This window comes from Dromiciops gliroides, chromosome 4, assembly GCF_019393635.1.
Source record: "Dromiciops gliroides isolate mDroGli1 chromosome 4, mDroGli1.pri, whole genome shotgun sequence".
In the NCBI taxonomy this organism is placed as follows: Eukaryota; Metazoa; Chordata; class Mammalia; order Microbiotheria; family Microbiotheriidae; genus Dromiciops; species Dromiciops gliroides.
The window spans coordinates 107112683-107137074 of NC_057864.1; positions in this window are offsets into that span (position 1 = coordinate 107112683).

The window sequence follows — 24392 nt, forward strand, 5'->3', positions numbered from 1 at the left end:
AAGAGTAAAAGGCAAAGGGATTCCTGAGCTACCTAGAATTACTGACTCAGCCATCAGGAGAGGTGAAAACCACCAACAAATTGCAAACTTCCATATAATTTCACCCTCCCCTTTGAAAAAACTGAAGACCAGAGGAAACGGCTGAAAGCACTGAACCGAGCTGCAGATTGGGACAGTTACCGGGCCTCACTGCCCTGCCTGATCCCGGCTCTGCGTGGAGGGTGAGGAGGAGAGAGGAGGGACACGCTAGAAAATACACAAGGAAATGCTCAAAAAGTCAGGAAGCAAGAGGGACAAGGAGGTGAAGCCGAGGCCTGGCCGGATCAGGGAAGAAGACTGGGGTTAAAGAGCTCTCCCCTTTTCTTTCAGTCTTCTTTCTTTCTCTCTCTCTCCCCCCCCTCCTCTTTTTCTTTCCCTCTCCCCCTCTCCCTCTCCTCCTTTCTCTTTCCCCACTCTCTCCTCTCTCTTTTCTGTCTTCTTTCTTTCTCTCCCTCAGCCCCCTTCTCTCTCTCCTCTTTCTCCCTCTCCTCCTCTTCTCTCTCCTTTCTTCTTTCTCTCCCTCTCCTCCCCCTCTCTCTTCTTTCCTCCCTCTTTCTCTTCTTCCTCTCTCCCTTCTCACTCCCTGCCTCTTCCCCTTCTCCCCATCTCCTCCCTTCTGCTTCTCCTTCTCCTCTAATTCTCTTCTCTCCCTCTCCTCTTCCTCTTTCCTCTCTCTGTCATCTCTCTCCCTCTCCTGCTCTCTCTCCTCTTTTCTTCTCTGTCACTCACTCCTCTCCCTCTGTCTCTCCATTCTCTCTCCTCTCTCCCCCTTCTCCCTCTCTGCCTCTTCCCCTTCTCCCTCTCCCTCCGCCTCCCCTCTAATTCTCTCTCCTCTCTCCCTCTCCTCCACAAGCTCAGGTTTTTCTGGCATAGCTCCTCAGTTCCTTTGCAGCAGGAAACATAGGGCACAGGGGGAGGAGGTAGACCGCAGACCTTGTCTGTAATCCAACAGCGATGGCCCGCCTTTGACTTTCCTTTAAAAACAACAACAACAAAACTTACCACATCTGTCTCAGTGGAGATGATCTTACCCAGACAGAAGGGAGGAGTTCAGGGTTTGGGAGGCGAGAAAGCCCAATTAGGGGTCAGCTGGCCTGGGAGAGGGTTAGCAGCTCCTCTCCTTGGAAGAGCATTAATTTTGTTTTGTTCATTTCATTTCCCCCCTAAACTCAAAACACTACACCAAAAGGGCAGACGAGAGTCTGACCACACGCAGGTTGTTCCTCTTCCAGGGCACAGCCAACCCAACAGGGCATTTTCAAAACTCTCCCCTCCTCCTGTTCTCATCTATGCATTTAAAAATCTCTCAGCCACCCTCTTGTCCTCTTTTGTCTTTTTTTACATTGCTAACCCTGTCACTACAACCCTTTAATTCTCCCCCCAAAATTGGAAATAAAAAAACAACCCCTTCTAGCAGACATGAAGGTATAAACCATAATAACTGCAAAGCAAATTGTAAAGTAACTTCTGCATTGGTGATGTCCAAAAAAGGCACATCTCATCCTGCCCCTTCAGCTTATTACCTGACTGAGAGAAGATGGGAGCAGATGCCATCACCGGTCTTCTAGAACCCTGGTTGGCACAATTCTTAAGTCTTTCCAAAATTGTCTTTCTTTACTATGTTGTCGTTATTACAGACATTGTTCTCTGGGCTCTGCTCATTTCACTCTGTATCAGTTCATACAAGTCTTCTAAGTGTGATAATATTCCATTATATTCACACAGCACAATTTGTTCAGCCACTCGCCATTTGATGGGCATCCTCTTACTAGTTCTTCATCACAAATGTAAATATCTTTGTACATATGGGTCCTTCTTCCTCTCTCTTTGATGCCTTTGGGGTACAAGACTAGCAGTGCTATCACTGGGTCAAACATATGTGCAGTTTGTTCATTCACAGCTTCCCAGAGTAGCTGAAGCAATTCATGGTTCTACTCAGAGAGTTCTGCTCAGAACTATTTAGTCTTTTGAGTTCTACTATAGTTTTACTCAGAACTATTTAGTCTTTGGGGTCTCTAAGTTTTCTGGGGTACATGATCCCATTTAGAGCACCAATGCTGAGAAAAGGCCCATCACCCAGGCACTCATCTCTATGGAGAGGGAATACTAGAGTTTCTGAATGTTGGGATCTGGACAGAACCTTAGCGTTCTTCTGATCCAAACAGCTCATTTTACTTAGGAACAATGGAATTCTAGAGACAAAATTACTTGCCTAAGCCACAAGGCTAATTAGTGACAAGAACCTGGACTAGAAACCAGGCCTCCTGATTCTCAATCCAGGATTCTTTCCACTATACTGTTACACATCCCTCTGAAAAACCTAGAATATTATTTTAAAAGGAAAGGCAGATCCCTCAACAGATAAGTGGTCAAAGGATAGGAACAAACAGTTCTTAAGAGAACTGCAAAGTATTCAACAACCACATGAAAGAATGTTCTATATCACTACTTCAAATCAAAACAACCCTGAGGTTTCACCTCACACCCTGCAAATTGACAAAGATGACAAAAATGGTAATCGATGCTGGGCACATTAATACATCAATGGTGGAGCTGTGGAATGGTAGGGTAGTTTTGGAAGGCAACCCGAATTATGCAAATAAAGTGACTAAAATGTCCACACTCTTTAAACCAGAGACTCTATGACTAGGCTTGTGCCCCAAGGAAACCATCATTAAGAACAAAGTCTGTAAATACCATCCTGAAATATTTATAGCAGCACATTCTGTGATAGCAAAGAATTGGAAACAAGGTAGATTGTCCATCAATTGGGAAATGGGTAAACAAACTGTGGTACATGAATATAATGGAAAATTACTGTGCTCTAAAAAATGATGTGGGTGATAGATACAGAGAAGCCTGCAAAGAGCTATAATGAACTGATGCTGAGCCAAGAAAACGACATACATAGTAACTACGATAACGTAAATGGAGAGAACAGCCACACTTCCCAAAATAAAAAATTAATATAACACAATTATAAAGATCAAGCAAGACTCAACTGAAGAGATATGAGAGGACCCTTCCCCCCCCCAACACACCCCTCTGTGGAGGTGGGAGGGAGGTTCACAGGTGTCACACATGGTGCATGATTTTGTCCTTTTTTCAGTCTATTGATAAGTAATGCTGATCCTCCCCACACACACACACCTTTAAAAATAGCATTAGTTATATGGAATGGTTCTCTGGGAGGGGAAGGAGGGATACTTGGGATAACCACGGTGATATAAGAAACAACACATCAATAAAAACCTTTTTTTAAGTAAAGGCAGATAACTTTTTTGTGGAAAAAATGTTCTTGATACCTTTTATTTTTATGTCATGATCATATCTTTTATACTCTCCTTCCATAAACCAAACCCTCCCTTGTAACATAGGAGGAAAAATCAAGCAAAAACAACTGACACCAATTTCATCTATATACAACATTCAGGGCCTGTAGTCCACCGCTTCTCTATTGAGAAAAGAAGTCTTTTTCATCATTTTCCTTCTGGCATCAAGTCTGGTCATTCTATTTCAGACAAATGGTATTTTTATCCATTATGATAAATAAATGGTCCCCCCCCCCAAAAAAATATTCTGGACTTTTGATTTCATTGATATAGGGAACTCCCACTATGAATACTTCCTCTACTGATATACAGTAGCACCTCCTTTGCAATTGAGAACCTGAGGGGATTACCTGGGGGCATTCAGAGGTTCTGTGACTTGCCCAAGATCTTAAAGCTATCTTCTCACAGAGGCAGAATTGGAACCTCCCTCTTCCTGACCCTTAAGATCAGCCTTTTACCTCAACAAATGAATTAGCGGCCTGAGAATCAGGAAGAGAGCTGGGTTCAGGTCTTCCCTCCAACACACACCGATTTTAACTGTGAGGAGGATCCCTTAAATTCTCAGACAACTCAATAAGACTATAAATTGCTGAATATTTCTCATGTGCTTAAGCAGAGGGGCTTCCTCGTTGAGAACCCCCCTCTCCCTACATTACTGAAATCACAGACCCAGAACAACAACAAAAGAATTTTTTTTAAATACAATTCAAGTCTTCTCATTTTGAACGAAGAATCTGCTGTCTCCTTTTGCTAATGATGCTAATGAATGCTGGCACAAAAGGCAGATAGATGGTCATCACCTGGAATTCCCAAAGTATCCCTTCTGCTGTACTTCAAGACTCCTCTCCCCACAGATTCCCTAAGGATTTAGAGGGCGTATTCTTTCATTCCTTCCATTCCCAAATGAATGCTGACTACTCACCACTGCCCAGCCCTACTTAGCATCCCTCTCTAACCTTGGCTGAATTCACTCCCTCCCGTACCACGTGAACCCTCCATTTATCATAATGAGACAGCTAGGCAGTGCAGTGAACAGAACACTGGGCCTGGAGCCTGGAAGGCCTGAGTTCAGATCTCCCTTGCTGTGTGCCCCAGGGCAAGTCACTTAACCTCTGCCTGCCTCAGTTTCCTCATGTGTAAAATGAGGATAATAATAACATCTATCTCCCAAAGTTGTATGGAGCTTTACAGATGTAATCTCCATTCTCACAACAAATCACAAAGCAGAGAATCAGATTGTATTTGTAAAACACTTCGCAAACTTTAAAGAGCTATATAAATATAAGCTATTATTATCATTATCAAGCTCCTCAAAGAAGAGAAATCAAACTTTTTCTTTTAGAGTCCCCAATGCAGAACCAAACTCATTTATTAAAATTTGGTTTGTTTTTTTCTAATACTGACAGCAGCCACCTAAATCCCCATTTGCACAAAGCCGGTATTCTTTAAAAAAAAAACAAAAACCATTTCAGGGCTTAATAACAACAACAGCTAGGTGGCGCAGTGGATAAAGCACTGGCCCTGGATTCAGGAGTACCTGAGTTCAAATCCAGCCTCAGACACTTGACATTTACTAGCTGTGTGACCCTAGGCAAGTCACTTAACCCCCATTGCCCCACAAAATAAATAAATAAATAAATGACAATAACTGGCATTTACATGGGGCTTGACAATCTATAAATTGATGCTTCCTATGCATTATTTCAGTTAAGCTTCATAACCACCGTGTGAGGGTGGTGCTAGAATGACTCTTATTCCCATTTTGCAGATGGGGAAAGTGAAAATAAGAGGGGAACTGATTTGTTCAGGGTCACACAGCTAGCAAGTGTCAAAAGGGGGATGCAAACTCAGATCCTCTTGCCTCCAAGCCCTGTCCTCTTCTCCACTGTGCCCATTCTCCTGAGCCTGGCAAGCTCTAGCCTCCTGTGCTCAGCCTCTGAAATGTCACCTCCTCCTCCTCCTCTCCCTTCTCCTGATAAGAAGCAGCCATCAATTCCCCTAGCTCTATCCTGACCTAATGCTGAGCTCTATACAGGCATCATGGTGAGCATGGGTTCTCAAAGGTGGTACCAGCCAAATGCAAGCACTAGCCTATCCTACCAGCCCAGAAAAGCTCTGAATATCACCCTGCCATCAGACTGTCATTTAAGGACTGGTAAGGTCTGAGAGGCTCAACATCACCAACGTGAATCACCCAGGAAGGAATCTGGGGTGTCTACACAAAGACTAAGAGTTGGTATGATCTCTGATGATGGCAGCAACACCCCCACAGAAGAAACCTGAGATCCCACTCTTCCAACTCTAAACTGATAATTCTATGTTCTATAAAACGCAAAATTAATGTGGGCCTCTACGGTGACCTTGTTTTTCTGACAAATGCACATGAAAATTGTGTTATGGATGGGGGTACGGAGGGAGGTTGGAATGCTGTCCAATTATTTTCTTTTAATCTTTTGTTTGCCAAACGAATTTCATGCCACCTGCTACTGGAAGCCAACATCTGATTTCTCCAAACATGCTAACACACAGAGGCTTCATGTTTCTAAGAGTTTCCAGAATGTTTCTGGGCTCCCATCAACGTCTATTGTCCTCCAAAAACCCATGTCACCCATATGGGACCCCACCGTCCAAGTCCTCTCAAGCACAGATGGGTGAGTGCCAGGCTGCGCACACAGGGGGCATTCATTCAACACCTGCTGATTAATCAGCTACCAGGTTCAACAGCAAAGACCTCCACCTCTCCTGAGGTTGGCAGGAGTGCCTCCTTATTCAACAATGCCACGTTGACACAAGGTTGGGGGCAAGCAGATGTCTGCTGGTGCAAAAGGCAGATCTGATTCCTTACCAGAGACAACAGCTCTTCTCCCACCCTGCCTCACAAACTAGACACTGACTCCAAAAATTGGACATCGCCACAGGAAAAAAAACCCAACTCCAAGTATGTGTCAACCTGAGGGCATAATACTGAGAGCTTCAACAGGAGGAAACAGAAGGTTTTCCTCAATCCACAGAGCTCTGGCTAAAGAAATGCTGCAAAGATTTATAAAATGTCAATATCACTGCCATGTCTAAGAAGATAATTAGCGAATCAATCTATCAGTCAAAAATCTGTGAGCATTTAGTAAGCCCCGACTTTGTACCAGAACCGTGCCAAGCGCCAGAGATACCAAGACAAAGGGGAAGCAGCCCCTGTCCTCAATGAGCTAACGTTCTATCCTACTGAGTGCCTAGGAAGGCAAGTCAGAGGTCCCCCAGTGCAACCCCCCAGCAATGCAGGAATCCCCCTTCTAACAGCCGTGGGCCTGAACACTTCCACTGATGAAGCCCTCGCCACCTCGACAAGGTGCTGCCTTCTTTCTCCATGGGTGGCTATAACTGCTATCTAGTTCAAAATCCCAGGCAGCTCAGGAATGGCATTCACAACATCCTTAACATCTCTACTGGAATACTTCTACGGTGACACAATTCACTACCGCACAAGCAAACAGCTCCATGCTGAACGATGAAAGTTACTGAAACTTTTTTCCCCTTAGAGTGGGGAAAAGTCAGGCCCTGTAACTTCTCCTTTCATAGAATAATTGGAATATATGTATGTATGTATGTGTATGTAAAATATTTTATATGTTTATATGTATACCAAGAGACAGATGGATGGCTCATTGAAAAGAGTGCTGGGCCTGGAGTCATGGAGGACTGAGTTCAAATCTGGCCTCAGACACTGACCAGCTGTGGGACCCTGAGTAAGTCACTTAACCTCTGTTTACCTTAATCGTCTGGAGAAGCAAATGGTTAACCACTCCAGTATCTTTGCCAAGAATATCCTATGGAAGGTCCACAGGGTCTCAGAGTCAGATATGACCAAACAACAACAATGTGTATGTATTAAATGCATGCATGCATGCATGTATATACACATATACACATACCACATACACATGTTTGTGTGTGTATTCCCCTCAAATTCTGGCCTTCTCTTGTACCATAAATACACAGTGTGTATATAAGCATGTCTGGGTGTAAGTATACATACACACACACACATATGTGTGTGTGTGTATATATGTATATATATATATAATGTATGTTTTCCCCTCAAATTCTAGACTTCTGATGGTCCATATATATGTGTATTGTGTATTATGCATATGTACATCTATGCATGCACAAACATATCATATACACACATGTATATATTCCCCTCAAATTTAGGGCCTTTGGTGGTACAAATACATACATATATTATGTATGTATGCATATGTATATACATACCTGTACCTACACCCATCATATGTACTAACACATGCATGCATGCATATAGGCACACATACATATATATATACACACACATATTCAGAGCTGGAAGAAGACTCAGCGGTCATCCCATCCAAACCACACTCGCTTTATAGATGAGGCAACTGAGTAACCCGCCCAAGGTCCCACAAGCAATAAAAGACAGAGCTAGACTTAGCCCAAGTTGTCTGACCCCAAATCTCATGCCCTTTCCACCACTGCACTATTACTTCCTCCCTTGCTGGTACTAATCCTATCCAGGGCTAAGCAGAGTGCTAAGTCTGATCCCTGACCAAGATAAAACCCTCCTAATATTCTAAATTTCCTGGCACTTCTCCTCTAAGCCTTCTTAGCTACCACCCCTGTTCTCTCCAGTAAGCATCCCCCAAACCATCCCCCTCCAGAATGCCATAGTGACCCACGTCTTCCCAGTCCGTTGGATAGAGAATACAATTAAGAGCATATAAAGATCTCCACTGCTTTCTCTAACCCCAAAAAAGTCCTCTACCCCATGACCAGAATCATTCTCTGGCAGCCGTTGGTCAGACTGACCATCCATCTCATCCTTAGGGTCCTGGCATGGGACTATCAGAATACAGAGGTCCAGAGTCCCACCCTGAAGTTCCTCATCAAGGAGCCCGTAAGTGTATCTTAGACCTGATGAATTTCAATGAACAATCTCAGGCCTGGAGAACTGATTATCAAACAACCTCTTCTTCCACTCAACAGAGAGATGGAGGCTATGTATGTGGACCATGGTACCCCACAGTTTCTTTTCCTGCATCCAAACAAGTGTGATTCTTTCTGCTTAAATGTTTTTCTGTTACAAGGACAGGTTCAGTGAGAGTTGGGGTGTTGCTGGGGTGGGGTGCAGTTATAAAGAATCAGGGAGCTGGAAGGGGACCTCGTAGTCACCTAGTCCAATGGACTCAGTTTTTAGATGGGAAAACTGAGGCCTAGAAATGTTAAGCCGACTCACACGGGTTGTAACTGACGGGATTTGGACCTCTGCTCACCTGACTCCAGGCTCGGCCTCCTGGAACAAAGCTGAGAACTAGGTAACAATAACAAAAACCAAAGCAAAACTTGGTGCGGGGATGTGAGAGTCATGGCCCTTCAGAGGTGGATGAGGCCTTAGAGACCATCTGGTTCCACTCCACTGTGTGTAGGAGGGCACTGAGGCCCAGCGCAGGCCAGAGACTTATGCCCCCCAACATGAGGAATTAGGGGCCTACGCTACAGGTGACACAATCTCCCCAAGAGGAACTCACCAATGGGATACAAAAGGAAAGAAGGGCTAAGTAGTATAGTAGTTGTATCCCTACTTCGCAGATGGGGAAACTGAGGCTCAGAGACGCTGTCTTGCCTCTGGACTTGCTAGTAAGAGTGAGAGACACAACTCTCTTACCATTTCTTCATGCTACCAAAAGATCTAGGAAATGTCAAAGGAATATAATTATAGACATCTAGGAAACCCTTCCAGTTCAACCAACAACGACTGCCAAAGGTCTTGAGGCTATGATCCAGAAATTTCAGAAGGGAAAAGCCTATGCGAGAAGATACAAAACCAATCCTGGACCATTTGGAAAAGTCCTGCTGGCGCTAAGCCTATAGACCCAGCCAGGCCCCAGTCGGCACAGGGCAAGCCTCCACACAGGGAGAGGTTTCCATTGGTGATTAAACACTTGCCTCGTCGCTGAGTTCTGCTCTTTAGCCAGTATTGCTGTCAGCTGTGGATAGAATGACCAATGAAGAAGCAAGGTACCTCACACGAGGAATGAGGGGCTGAACTCTCAGACCTCACTGGTCACAGTGCTGGCCATGGAAGCAGATCCCCTGTTCCTGAGGAACTTACAGCAGGGCTGGAGACGGACAAGACCTTCTTATGACCAACAACAGGCTATTTAAATAGTGTGTTAATGTTTACACAGGGCATTGCCTCGGGCGTCTCATTAACATTTAGGATTTCTCCACATAACTACTGTCTGAGCCTGGAACAACCCCAGGAGATAGGTGCCACAGATATGCTGATCCCATTTAGATGTTAAGAAAACAGAGGTTGAGTAACTCACCTGCAGTTACAGGAAGGGCCCTCAAAGGTCATCTAGTCCTATCTTTTCATTTTACAGATGAAGAAACTGAGGCTGAGAGAGATTAAATGTCTTGCCCAAAGTTATCATGGCGGCAGGTGCCCCAACTTCAGCTCCTGGGACTTTTCCTCTTTTACTATTCTCACATAGCTGGTCACTGGCAGAGCACAGTTCCTGGCACACAGTAGGTGCTTAATAAATGTTGATTGATTGATTGATTGATTGTGAGGGAGGATCTCAGTCCCGATCTGCCCTACTCCAAATATGGCAATCTAGCCAGTCTTCCATGTAGCTTCCTGAAGAAGGCCTGGGTTTCCCCCATGGGAAGGCTGGCCAACAGGGTGTAGCGCCAATCTGGTTTCAAACACTACACGGAATTGAAGTCTATAAAATGGGAGCCGCATCTAACCTTCAGAGTAGAAACACCCCCTCCTGCTTTTAAAGAATCCTTTGGCTTTTCTCAAAATGCCTTCCAGATTTTTTCCTTGCTAGAATGCTGTTATGTGGGCAGGCATGATTCACCCCCGTTTGCCCATGTGGAAACCAAGGGGGGAGGATCTGAAGAAACAAGCCCAAGCCCAAGGTCAAGCAGTGACTTCCAACGCAGGCAGAATTAAGAGCAGGTTTCCAGTCTGTAAAACAGGGCACCCACCACAATGGTCAAGACACTCCCTGCCTGGGCAGGCTCAACAGACTGCAAAGGCCTGGAACGCAAGCCAACCAGCACTGGGGTGGTGGTCACTGCAACACCACTTTCCTGAGGGTAGGCTTGTAGAGGGGTTGGATTAATAATAAGATAGTTAGCTCACTTTTGTATGACTGTCAATCAATCAATCAATCAACACTGATTAAGGGCTAAGTACTGGAGATACAAAAAGAGGCAAAAGACAGTCCCCGCCCTCAGGGAATTTACAATCTAATGACTGCTGTAAGCAAGAGGGAAATTATATAAGCATGCACTGAAGTTGAGGGAAAGTTTGGCACATTAGGAAGAGTAACTGACAGGCATCCAAGGCCAGGGTTCAAATCCTGCTCTATCTATGACTCTGGGAAAGTCACGCCCTGGGCCTCGGTATGCATGCTCGTCAACAAAATGAAAGGGTTGAACTAGATGATGTCTAAGTTCCCTTGCAACTCTAGAGTCGTGATCAGAGCTTCATAAAATCACAGAATCTCAGAGATGAAAGAGCCCCCAGCGGTCATCTCCTCTGACACGTACCAGAACAGGGCCACCCGCACTCTACACGATCAGCAGCAATCGGCCGTTCAGCCCCCTCCTGAAGACCTCCAGGGCTGAGAGTTCCCAAGGCAGCCCCTTCCGAAGGTGGACGTCTCTCATGGGGACACTCTTCCCCATGCTAATCCAGACTCTGCCTCTCTACAGCTTCCGCTCATTACCCAGGGGCCAAGCCAAACAATTCTAATCTCCTTCCCACATGACAGTGCTTCAGACAGTAGAAGGCAACTACGGTACCCTTCCCCTCTTCAGGCTGAGCACCCCCAGTACCTTCAACACAGCCATTATCTTTACAGAACTTTCATCACCCTGGTCCTCTCGTGTGGATGTACTCCAGCTAGGTGGCCCAGCGGACACAGCACCGGACCTGGAGTCAGGAAGACATGTTTAAATCCAGCCTCAAACACTTATATGACCTTGGACAAGTCACATAACCTCTGTGTGCCTTTGGTTTCCTCATCCACAAAATGAGGGTAATAATGTTACCTACCTTGTAGGGTTGTTGAGAGGATCAAATGAGATAATTGTAGAGTGCTTAGCACAGTGACTACCACATGGTAAGCATTATATAAATGTTAGTTGTTTATTATTTTTAGTCAGGAAGACCTGAGTTCAAATCTGACTTCAGACACTGCCTGTATGATCCTGGGCAAGTCACTTAACCTCTGCCTGCCTCAGTTTCTTCATCTGTAAAATGGGGATAATAATACCACTTACCTCCCAGAGTTGTTGTGAGGATCATATGAGATGTTTGTAAAGTGCTTAGCACGGGGCCTGGAATATAATGGGTGATTAATAAATCCTTCTTTCCTTCTGGCTTATCAACATCCTTCCTAAAATGTGGGTGCCCAGGGGCAGCTAGGTGGCACAGTGGATAGAGCACCAGCCCTGGAGTCAGGAGGACCTGAGTTCAAATCCGGCCTCAGACACTTAACACTTACTAGCTGTGTGACCCTGGGCAAGTCACTTAACCCCCATTGCCTCACACACACAAAATGTGGGTGCCCAGAACTAAACATGGCATTTTAGAGGTGGTCCAACCAAGGCAGAGTCCGCCAGATCTGTCTACCTATCTTATTTAGGGAGATAAGAAGAAGAAAAAAGAAAGAAAGGAAAAAAAGGATGAGGAAGAGGAGGAGGAGGAGAAGGAAGAAGAGAAGAGGAGGAAGAGCATGTCTATAGAGCTTTAAAGTTTGCCAGGTCCTTTCTATGGGATCTTATTTGATCCTCTATGCACTATTTCTCTATTAATGAAGCATAAGATCATGGAGGCTTTTGCAGGGTGGGGAAGGGGAAATGTTCTGTTGACACATTAAACTTGCAATCCACAAAAACAAAAAAGAAAAACCCACACAACTAAATCTCTTTCACATCAACATTCCATAGCCTCCCCTCCATCCTATTCTTGCCCAAATCATTTTTTTTTTTAAACCCAGGAGTCTTTCTATTTATCCCCATTGAATTTCATCTTGGATTTTCTCCATCATTCTGGACTTACATTAAGATCTCTGTGAATCCTAACGCTATTATCCATGTGGTAGCTCTCTGTTCCAGCTTCATGTCATCCACAAATTTGACAAAGCATGACATCTCTGCCTTCATTCAAACCATTGAGAAAAATGTTGAACAGAACAGGGCAAAGGACAGCTCTCTGGGCACTGCAACAGAGACCTCCCTCCAGGTTGACACCGATTCATTATTGGCGTGTATATGGCTCTGGTCATTCAACCAGTTCCAAATCTACTAAAGAATGAGACGGCGTGTTAGAGTAGAAAGGAGGCCTAATGGTCTCTGGGCCGTAGTTTCTTCAACCGTAAAAATGGCAGGATGGGACCAGATGATGTCTAGGGTCCCAACTGGATCATTAACTGCCACAGTGGCTCCCAGACTCCACAAATAGAAAGACCCCTTTTATATAATATGTAAAAATACTTCATAGGCCTCCTCACATGACAGCATCAAAGGAGACAGCACATGTAAAGTGCTTAGCAAACGTTAACAAGAGCTCTATCACACGAGATGATGATTCTAACACACGTAGAACAGTGCCTGGCACACAGTGAACACTATGGTCATCACCGGTCATTATTATTGTTATTGTTGTTCCTATATTAGAAAATACTTAGCACAATGCCTGGAATACAGTAAGTGCTATACACACATTAGCTCTTATTATTATATACATGCTAGCCCTGATTTGAAACAGCATCATAGTAACTGGAAAAACAGGGATTGGGACAGGACTTACTACAGGGAACTCCCAGGATAGGAAATTCCCTCTACAAAAGCAAGGTAGCAAGAGAGCTACAGAAAGCACCAGGAGGTTAAGTGCAAGACACAATGAGTGTGTGTCAGGAGACCTGAGCCTCAAACCCAGAACCACCTGGCTTCCAGGCCACCTCTTATATCCATTACAAGGTACTCTGACTTCGGTAACACTTTTAAATGAAATTTGTGACTGGTAAGGGTCAACCCCTACGGCTCCACTCACCATCCCCTTAACCTTCCAAACCAAAAAAGCTTCTTTGGCCACTGTGCCCCATTAGAAGAGAAACTGCTAGAAGAGACAGCCTGCCTTTGATTTTGTGTTTTCATTCCCAGCACTTAGCACAGTATTCGGCACATATTTAATAAAGGATTTTTCATTCACTTCTTCATTCATTCATTCCTCCCTTCCTTCCTTCCTTCCTTCCTTCCTTCCTTCATTCATTTATTTATTCCTCCCAGGAACATCCAGATACACTAGAAAAACAGAAATACATATATGTGTGAGACGTTATTTATTCAGTCTGCAGAAGGCATGTTTGCTTATTTATTCTACTGAGTCATGCTGCCTATTTTGCTAGAGCTAAATAAAGATCAAAATGACAATGCTTGGTACGCATATGGATTCTCTGGCTCCTTGTAATAAACTCTTCGGTCCCCAGGTTGGAAAACAGTGATCTAGTCTGAACCTCTCCATCTTAACCACAAGACTGGTAAATGTCTTCCTGAAATCAAGTGGTGTTGTCTTTAGCATTTCTCCCCCATCCCCCACCCCAAATACCACTCCATTAACTTGATCAGAAAAGGACCCACCACCGAGGGATGCTTTGAAACTCAGGGAAACAGGAGCAGCAGGTAAACAAAGCATCAAGATGGAGGGCAACTGGAAGGGGAAGTGGAGGACTCCGAAGACGGGGATGGCAAAGTTTTCAAGACTGCCAGGAAACCAAGAGACAGGGCAGGTGAATGCCAACACATTCCAGACCATCTATGTAGTCTCACTCATGACAGAAAGATAGTTTCTTGGGTCTTTACTGGTCACCCACAGCCCCCATCATATAGACACACATTACAAGTGGCCATCTTTGTACATACCTCCAGACAGACAAGAAGGTATCATATAGTTTGGATGCCTCCATCCTCAGTTTCCTCATCTGTAAAATTAGGACCCTGGCTCTAAATCTATGATCCAAAACTCAATTCCTTAACCTTCTCTCTCTCCTTTTCCTGGGTAGGATCACAGTCGAATATAGAATATAGGATGCAGCAGACAGTTCTGCAGTCGGTCAGTCTCCTGGTTGTCCTCAAGCTAGCTTCCTCCCTACCTTTCCTTCCATCCCCAGCTTTATCCCCTAGTGCTCTAATCCCACATTGGGTAATGATCTTGTTTAGGCACCCCCGCCCCCCCACACACACCTCTGTCCTCCTTTCTCATTACCTAGGCTAACATGGCTATTATGTCTTGGGCACCCAATTCATGCTTTCTCTTTTTTCCCCTCCCACTCTGGTTCTGAAACACCATACCCTTTGGAGTTCTTGACCTTTTTTGCAAACCATTCAGCAGTTTGGTTAGGCCTGTGGACCCCTTCTCAGAATAATGTATTTAAAGGAATAAGATAAAATATATAGGACTGCAAAGGAAAATAACTGTACTGAGTTATTGAAATCTTTTTAAAAACAAGTTCACAGATGCCAGTTTCAGAACCCCTGATCTAATACAACCCTCTCATTTTATATCTTCTAATCACCAGGGGCAGCTAAGTGGCACAGTGGATAGAGCACTGGCCCTAGAATCAAGAGGGCCTGAGTTCAAATCTTACCTCAGACATTTACTATCTGTGTGACCCTGGGCAAGTCACTTAACCCCAACTGCCTTAAAACATCCAGGGCCATCTATAGTCATTCTCATATATATTTTACCACCAGACCCAATGACTGGAGAAGAGAGTATATTTGGTGACCTTGCACAGCCCTCCCTCACTTAAATCCAATTCAGTGCAAGTCATACATCACCCTGATGTCATGGTCCTCTTTGGAAGGAAGGACAACAACAAATATAATCACCACTAATAGAACCTAACACTAGACTACCCCCACTCAAGTAGGTGCTTAGATTCCATCAACCAAACATTTATTAAGTGCTTACTAAGTGTGCTAAGTGATAGAGATACAAACAGTACCTGTCTTCAAAGGGAAGATACCACATTCAAACTTAGATGCAAGATACATGCAAAACACCAACCAGGTAGCCTCAGAGAGGAAGATATCAAAAGCCGGGGGACTAGGAAAGCCTTGATGAAGAGGGTGCTATTGAGCTGAGTTCTGAAGGAAATCAGGGAGGGATGCCAGGGAGAGGCATGCTGTGGGAGAGTATTTTTGCTGAGGTCTCAGCTCCTGAGAAAGAAGCTTGTGCAGGGGCAGCTAGATAGCCCAGTGGATAAAGTACTGGCCCTGGATTCAGGAGGACCTGAGTTCAAATCTAACCTCAGACACTTGACACTTACTAGCTGTGTGACCCTGGGCAAGTCACTTAATCCCCACTGCCTGGCCAAAAAAAAGAAAGAAAGAAAGAAAGAAAGAAGCTTGTGCAGGTGATGGGGGGAAGGCGGAATGGCGAGAATTAAGGAAAGGGGCTGGGGAAGAGCAACAAGGCCACCAGGTTAACCAGGCCAGCCTAGAAGTAACTTTATAATTGCTCCATGTTGGTCTCACTTTCCAGCCTGCTCCCTCCTTCCTAATACCACCTCCTCTCCTGACCTCCCCTTCCCCTTCCTCCCCCCCACAATGCACGAGCTCTCACGAGGGCATACACACACAGGACAAATAACCTTCAATAACCCTCTGTTCCCCCCACAGCCTCCCAGAACTTGGGCCATGTGGTTTCCCCTCCAGTCACTGAAATGTCTCATTTCCTATCTCAGCCCTGGGCGGAACTGATCCCTGGGCCATGGCAGTGGCTGCTTCTGCAAGGATCTAACATAAGCTTTGTCTAAGTCTTTTTACCAGAGCACCAGGGTGATAACCCTCATGGGAAGCAGCAGTCTGGGGTAATCAGTCTGGGGTAAAGGGATTTCTATAAAGTCAGTAAATAAGCATTTATTAAGTGCCTACCACATCCCAAGCATCGTGCTAAGTTCTGGAGATACAAAGAAAGACAAAAACAGGGTCCCAGCCTTGGAGGCGCTCACAGTCCATCTGGGCAGGGAGACAACATGCGAATAACTACCTACAAAGAGGGAAGGAGGAATTTTAGATATCGACAGTACTAGTCACTGCTTAACCTCTGTTTGCCTCAGTTTCCCCATCTGTGAAATGAGGACAATAAGAGCACATGCCTCCTGGGCTTTTGTGAGCATAAAATAAATTCGTGACCCAGTTTCCTCATCTGTAAAATGGGGGGTGGGGCTGATAATAATAACACCTACCTTCCAGGGCCAATGTGAAGTTAAAACAGCTATTATTAACTTGTTGGCCTCAGTTTCCCCATCTGTAAAATGGGGGGGGGGTGATAATAATAGCACCTACCTCCCAGAGCTATCATGAGGATAAAATGAGATAATATTCCAAAGTGCTTGGCAAACCTTAAAGGGTGTGTGTGTGTGTGTGTGTGTGTGTGTGTGTGTAAATGCTAGTTACCAAAGGTCACAACATGAAGGAAGTCCATTTAAGCTAAAACCCTACCTTCTTCAAGAAGTCTTTCCCACAGTGCCTGTGAGAGCACAAGAAAGCCACAGGAACACAGACTTAGAGCTGGAAGGGACCTGAGAGGGCCTCAGTTCTAATGCTCTCATTTTACCGTGAAGAAACAGAGAAGTGAAGGGATTTCCCCAAGGTCACACAGCTTGTTAGCAGGAGAACTAGGATTCAAACCCAAGTCCTCCCATCCCAAAACCAGCCCTCTTTCTACAATACAATGCCATCTTAGGAAGGTTACAAATAACAAGACAAAGCACAAGATCAACAACAACTACTGACATTTACACAGTGGGTCAATAAGCATTTATTAAGCACCTACTATGCACAGGCACTGCCCTAAAGGTTGGGGATACAAAGAAATGCAAAAGACAATCTGCTCTCAAGGAGCTTAGAGTCTAAAGGGTTTGAAGTCTGCAAAGCCTTTGAGAGACATTAGCTCCCAGGAGCCTCAGAACCACACAGTGAGGTCGGTGGCATAGGTATTAGCACCTCCATCCCCAATACCCAAGGACAAACACTTAATGGTGTCCATTCTTCCTGGATGGGTTAAGTCCAGCAATTTGCCCACCGTCTCCCTAACCACGAAGCATTCTTGTGCCCATGTCACTGATGGAGCAACACTCACACCCTGTTCAACAGCAGTGAGGGGGACCAGGTCACCCAGCCCAGCTGGGGCTCTGCCCTCCCTGAAGCACTTGGCTAGACCCCTGATTCTGAAGAGGCCAGTGGTGCTGGGAGCAAGAGATGGGGGAAGGGCATCTGGAGGCATGGCACGCACTGTGGCCCCGGGAGAGACAGCACATGGCCTCCGGAACCACGCACTATCAATTGAGAGAGAAAAAGAGAGAGAGAGAAAAAGAGAGAGAGAGAGAGAGAGAGAGAGAGAGAGAGAGAGAGAGAGAGAGAGAGAGAGAGAGAGAGAAAGAGAATATGAGAATGCAAGCTTTTTTTTCCCTCTTCCCCCTCATCTTGGCTTCCAGGTCCTTGGTAAAAGAAGAGACTGGACTGAACCAATCTCTGCTTCTGAAAAGGGGAGCCTGGGGGACAGACAGAAAATGGCGATGGAGGAGCTGGTCCCTGGTAGGGAGAGAACATGGTATAGGTGCCTAACGTCCTGTCCCCTCCCATACTTTGCATCTGACTCCCCAGTCCACTCTCCCAAATGCTAAACCGTGATCACTGTGGGAAGAAGGGGTTTGCCCCCTCCTCCAAACACCCACTTCTTTCCCTGTGGCTGAGAATGAGTCATTCACTGTGTTCTCTTCAAAAAGAGAGACCTGTTTGTATGTAACACAGTGCAAGTGATTAAGCCCTGCCTGCGTCACCAACTGCCTGCTGAACATCTCCAACCGGGTACACCACTGGCATCTCAAATTCAACATGTCCAAAATGAAACTCCTCTTCCCTCCCAGACATTCTCCACCACAGATTTCCCTGCTTCTGCTAAAGATACCACAGCCTGTCTAGTCATCCAGGCTTGTACTGCAGAGTCATTCTCCACTGCGCCTTCTCCCTCCTCCATCCCCACCCCACCCCCAACATCCAATCAGTTGCAGATCTGGCCAATAACACCTCTGCCCTATCTCTTTCATCTGTTCCCTCCTCTCCACTCACATGGTCACCACCCTAGTTCATTCAGGTCCTCATCTCCATCCTCCACATAACCTCCAAATGACAGGGCAGATCTAATTATGGCAATCCTTTGTCCAAGAACCTTACAAGGCTCCCTACTGCCTCTAATATAAATTAAAAAAAAAAAATTGGCAGTTAAAGCTCTTCACAATATAGCTTCAGACTAACCTTGAAAACTTACTGAACATTTTTCCATTTCTGTGGGTCTCACAGTAGATAGAGCACTTGGCCTGGAGTCAGGAAGACCTGAGTTCAAATTCAACCTCAGACACCTAAAAATTGTGTGACTTTTAGCAAATCACTTCATCTCATCTGCAAAATGGAAATAATGAGGGGGGTGGCTAGGTGGCGCAGTGGATAAAGCACCGGCAGTGGATTCAGGAGAACCTGAGTTCAAATCCGGCCTTAGACACTTGACACTTACTAGCTGTGTGACTCTGGGCAAGTCACTTAACCCCCATTGCCCTGCAAAAAAATGGAAATAATGATAGCACCTACTTCCCAAGGTTGTTGTAAGGATTAAATGAGATAATATCTGTAAAGCACTTAGTGCAGTGCCTGGCACATGGTAGTAGGCTGGAACTCCAGCCAAACTGGCCCACCTGTTGTTCCTGGAACTCCATCTCCCACTGCTATGCTTTTGTATAGGCTGGTCCCCCTTGCCTAGAATGCACTCCATTACTTTTAAGATTCCCTGGCTTCCTTCAAAGCCCAACTCACAGACTACCTTCTCTGGTAAGCCTTCCCTACATAACCCCCTTAGTCATCAGAGGTCTTTCCTCCTTCAAATTATCACATTTATACTTATCTGTTTACACATTCTATTCTCCAGTAAGAATATGAATTCCTTAAAGTCAGAAATTATCTTTATTTTGTCTCTGTATTATCTAGGATAGTGCCGCACATGTACCAAGCATTTAGAAAACACTAGTCAGATAGCTGGGTACAAAAATACCTTTCACTCAACAGGGAAAGGGGAGAAGGGGAAATCAGAAGGAGGGAAGATTAAGGAAGGGATTAGTTCTAAGCAAAACAAAATCTAACTAAGGATGTACAAAAAATATTTATAGCAGCTCTTTTTGAGTTGGCAAAGAATGGGAATCTGAGAGGGTGCCCACCAAAAAGGGAATGGCTGAATGCGATATGTGCATATATGCATATATATGTATGTATATGTATATATATATGTGTGTGTGTGTGTATGTGTATATATATGTGATGGAATACTATTGTGCTATAAGAAATTATGAAAGGGATTGTTTTAAAGAATCTGGAAAGACTTACATGAACTGATGCAGAGAGAAGTGAGCAGAATCTGAAGAACAACTTATACACTGATTGAATTAGGGACTCAGGTCAGCATAACGAATAACTATAATTTCAAGGACTGATGATAAAACATGTTTCCCACCTCCTGATAAAGAGACAAGAGACTTAAGAGTACAGATATGAGACGTGTGTGTGTGTGTGTGTGTGTGTGTGAGACAGAGAGAGAGAGAGAGAGAGAGAGAGAGAGAGAGAGAGAGAGAGAGAAGGGATGGAGATTTCCTTTTAGACTTGGTAAATGTAGACATTTGTTTTGTTTGAATATACGTTTGTAATGTGGGGGGGTTCTTTTGTTCTTAAATAGGGGTGGGGAGAGGGGGAGAAGTCAGATTTTTGCTGATAGAAAAAAAAGAAAATTTAATTAAAAAAAAGAAAAGAAAATGCTTGTTGGATTGGATATAAAACGAAAGGTTGGGATTAGATAATCTCTAAAGATCCATTACAGAACTCAAGCTAAATGTGTAAACAGCCTCAGAAAGGCTAAGCAAATTGCCAAAGGTCACACAGCTAGCTAAGATGTGGTAGAGACAGACACCCCAACTCAGATCTTCTACTTCCAATCTAAGAAGTGGGCTTCTGCTCCATCACAATGGGGCTAATGCCACAAATCCCATGTAGAATGTCAGAGTTGGAAGAAAACCAAGAGACTCCAAACCCAGCTCAGTTCTAAGTGAAGAAACCTAGTTCCAGAGATTCAGGGTCACAAAATTATCAGCAGACCTGAGATAAAACGAAGGATCTCCTAACACATAGTCCATCCCTAATGACTCAATGTGATGCATACAATCTATTTTACACAGTCCAATAGAATGTGCTAAGGTAAAGACACAAATATTTACACACATGCATCTCTTAGTCACAACTTTGGATCACACAGCTAATGTCACAAGAACAACTGTTCAGTATAAGGAGCTAGAGAGGAAGAGGAGGAGAGGAGGAGGAGGAGGAGGGGAAAAAACGAAAGTGGGAAGATGAAGAGGGGAAAAGGGAAGGGAAAGAGGAAGGAAAGGAAAAGGGAAAGGGAAGGGAGAGAAAGGAAAGAGAGAAAAGAGGAATAATGAGAGAGAAGGGAAGGGAAGGGAAAGGGGATGGGAAAATGAGAGAAAGAAGATGAGGGAGAAAGAGAGGGGAAAGAGGAGGGGAAATAGGGAGAGAGTGAGATAAGGGAGAGGGAAGTGGAGAAGAAGCATTAACCAGGAAGAGGGGAAGCACAAAATATAAACCTGACCCTGAACTTCGAAATGTAGTGAAGGCGGGTATAGCAATGAAGAAAATTGATCTATGAATAGAAGTGGATCCTGGGATAAGTCAGTCAATCCTTACACAGGGATTAGAACAATGCCAGCTCCACGTCCTTGGCCCCCTCTCCACTCCATCCCTTCAAGAAACTATTATCACCTCTACAAAATATTAATTTCCTACAGATACTTCTACTTTGGGTATATTGCCATCACCTCAAATTCAATACATTTAAAACCAAGTTCATTATCTCTCCCCACCCCCAAATCAAGCTCTATCTCCAGATTCCTCTGTTATTGTCCGCAATACCAAAGACCTACACTCTGGGTCATTTATAACCCTTCTCCCTCCCTTATTTTCTAGATCCAGTTCATTGCCAAGTCTCTTCTTTCTTCCTTCCAAAACTCCTTCAGATTCACTCCTTTCTCTCATCTCCCATATTAATCAGACCCTTGCTGTATTTCACCTAAAATACAATGACTGCCTCTTAGCTGATCTCCCTCAATTAAAAAAAAAAAATCACATATCTAAACAACTTCTCTCAAATAATAAGTACCTATAGGTGGTAAAGTTCCCATGATAATGAAATCAGAGAAACAAGGAAGACATTTCCTTTTAGATCTATGGATAAAGGATAAATTTATCGGTAGGAAGGATCACAGAAAATAAAATGGGCAGTGTTGATTACATAAAAATTAATAGTTTTTTGCACAAACAAAACTAGTGCAGCTAAAATTAGAAGGGAAACTGTTGAATTGAAGAAAAAAATCTTTGCAGCAAGTTTCTTGGATAAAGATCTCATTTCTAAGACAAATAAGGGATTAGTTCAAATTTATAAGAATAAGAGCCTTTCTCCAAATGATAAATGATCAAGGGATATTAAAAGGAATTTTCAAAGGATAAAATTCAAGCGGTCAACAATCATATGAAAATGTGTGCCAGATCACTAATAATTCAAGAAATGCTAACGAACCTGAGGTCCTACCTCACACCCAACAGATTGGCATGGATGACAAAAAAGAAAAAAGAGAGTTGTTGGAGGGGCTATTGGAAAGTGGATGCATTAAGGCATCATTAAGTGGAACTATGAATTGTTTCAGCCATTCTGCAGAGCAATTTGGAACTATGCCCCGTCCCCAAAATCACTAACCTGTTCAAACTGTGATCCAGCAATAATACCTCTGCTAGGCTTGTACCCCAAAGAGATCAAAGAATTATTATTATTAACTATTATTTTTGGAAATGATCCATATGAACAAAAATATTTATAACAGCCCTTTTCATAGTGATGAACTGAAAACCAAGGGGCTGCCCAAAGATTGGGGAATGGTTGAGCAAATTATGGTATCTAAATGTAATCAAAATCTGTTGTGTCATATGAAATAATGGAAGGGAAAGTTTTAGAGAAACCTGGAAAAATTTATATAAACTGATGCAGAGTGAAGTGAGCAAAACCAGGAGAACAATTTTTACAATAACAACATTATAAAGAAAAACAACTTTGAAACACTTAAGAAATGTGATCAATGAAGTAATCAACCGCAATTCCACAGGACTCATGATGAAGCATTCCACTCACCCCCTGACAGGAAGGTAGGAATTCAAGATACATACATGAGGCAAACCTTTTTTGGACATGGTCAATGTAGGGATTTGTTTTGGCTGACTATTCATATTTGCTACAATGGGGTTTTTGTTTGTTTTCAGTTGGGGAATGTGGAAGGGAGAGAAAATATATACCTGTTAATAAAAGTTTTAAAAAGAAAGATTGTAAAAATATTATTGTTCCATTTATAGATGAGGAAACAGGTCTGGACAGCTGTGACTTGCCCAAGGCCATACATCCAGTAACCAGCAGAACTAAGACTCAGATTCAAGTCTCTTGACACTCAGAGCAAAGCTCTTACCACTACACCAAGATCCATTTAATCTATCCTGCATGTTAATTCCAAGTGATCATTTTATTACAGTGATCAAAAACCTTATTAATCCAGTTCAACATTTTGGTGTTTTTTAAATGCCTACTATGAGCCAGGAACTATTTTAGGAGCAGCAAATACAAAGACAAAAACATAAGTCTCTGACTTCAAGGAATCTACATTCTTTAGGGGAGATAAATTATGCACGTACAAAGTAGTAAATAAAAAGTATTTAAATTTTTCGATCTTTGTCTCATCTACAATACTGAGTACACACTAGGTACTCAATCATTCCCCCATACAACTGCAGAATCTCAGAACTGAAAAAGATGTTAAGTCATCTAATCCAACCTCTACCCGAATGAATAAAATAGCAACTTCATCATGCAACTCCTTACTGGAGATCTTAGAAAGTTTCCCTGCTTCATCTAGCTCTGATTCTTCTGCCTGGATTTCTGGGAAAGCACCCCACTTCCAGCCCTATCCCAACATCTATCCACTGATCCTCAACATACCCTCCACTCCAGTCAGGTTGGTGGTCTCTCTCTGTCCTTCACTTGTGCCAAGCTTATTCCAGCCCCCCCCCCCACTTTGTTCATGCTGCTTCCCCATTCTGGAACCTCCCCACAATTTCCCTCCATCTATTCCAAATCCTACTCAGTCTTCCATGTCCAAGAGGGCTGAGGGAGGGGTGGAGGGGAAGGGTTGCCACACCTCTGTGTAGGAAGTTCTAAGTGAAGAGGGAAGCCTCCCTTCCAGCTGGGAAAGGGGAAGAGAAACTTCAAAGGGGTGGGGCATGAAAGCCAGGGAAGGGAGAGAAGGGACCAAACCCTCATCCCTGGGGGCATCTCCCTTCATTTAGGCTTCACAAGAGATTTAAGAAGGAAGAGGGAGAAGGGAAGAGGGAGGAGGAGGGAGGAGAGGAGAGGAGGAGGAGGAGAGAGGAGGAGGAGGAAGAGGAGGAAGAGGAAGATTTTCCATCCTCAGATGGATAGGCACGATTCTCATCACTGCTTTGGTTGCCCTGGTAACCAGGGACAGCCCAGTGGAGTACAGTACAAGAACATCATGTTTTCTTCCACTATCTTATCTACCTCCTCACACCCCCATTCTCTCCTGCCTAGGACAGCTCTACTTAGGTGCCCTTCTCCTCATTTCTCAGGGGGGTCACCTCCCTATGGGAACCCTACACTCTTCTCTCTCAGGGTGTAGGAGCCGGAGGACAGAGCAGCCAGCTCTTAGCCTGGGAAGGTCTCCCACCTCGAGGGTCAGAAGGGGGATTGGGATAGCCCCTACCCCAACCCAGCATTCTTAGCCGCATGCCCCC